Source organism: Myotis davidii, unplaced genomic scaffold, assembly GCF_000327345.1.
Source record: "Myotis davidii unplaced genomic scaffold, ASM32734v1 scaffold609, whole genome shotgun sequence".
Taxonomy (NCBI): domain Eukaryota; kingdom Metazoa; phylum Chordata; class Mammalia; order Chiroptera; family Vespertilionidae; genus Myotis; species Myotis davidii.
In genome coordinates, this window is record NW_006300164.1 from 2,215,883 (window position 1) to 2,216,439 (window position 557).

General features: G+C 56.7%; 1 protein-coding gene across 1 annotated transcript in view; it reads right to left on the reverse strand.

The window, feature by feature from the left end:
• The window catches only part of LOC102761370 (collagen alpha-1(V) chain-like), an 89,263-nt gene that overhangs the window by 4,174 nt on the left and 84,532 nt on the right, over positions 1-557 (reverse strand). The window lies entirely within an intron of this gene.

Here is a 557-nt window from a genome sequence, read left to right on the forward strand (position 1 = left end):
ATTTTGAATGAGTGAATGAATGAGTGAATGAGCGAGTGAGTGAATGAGTGAGTGAATGAATGAATGAGTGAATGAGTAAGCGAATGAGTGAGTGAAATTTGAATGAGTGAATGAATGATTGAATGATTGAATGAGTGAATGAGTGAGTGAATGAGTGAATGAGAGAATGAGTGAGTGAATGAATCAATTCCAGTGAGACAGCAGGAGCAACATTGACTGATGGGCTCAGGGAAGGACCTGGTGGCGGGGGTGACTCCGTCTGTGCGGCCACCACCTGGGACAGGTGGGCAGGGCTCACAGCTGGACCAGCTCGGTGTGAACGGTGGGTACGTGTGCTGTGTGTGTGCATGCGTGGGCTCTGTGTGGTGCGGGTGGTGGGGTGCTTGCCCTCGGAGGAGTGACGTGGGGGACGCCCTGGAGCACAGCGCCTGTCCCCCTGCGGGAGGGAGGGGCCTCCCTGTGGAGTTCGCAGGGGCCAAGGTCGCAGGGGTGCTGTGGAGGCAGGAATGGGCCTGAGGGAACGAGTGAGTGAGGGCCCCGCCAGGGGAGCCAGGCCT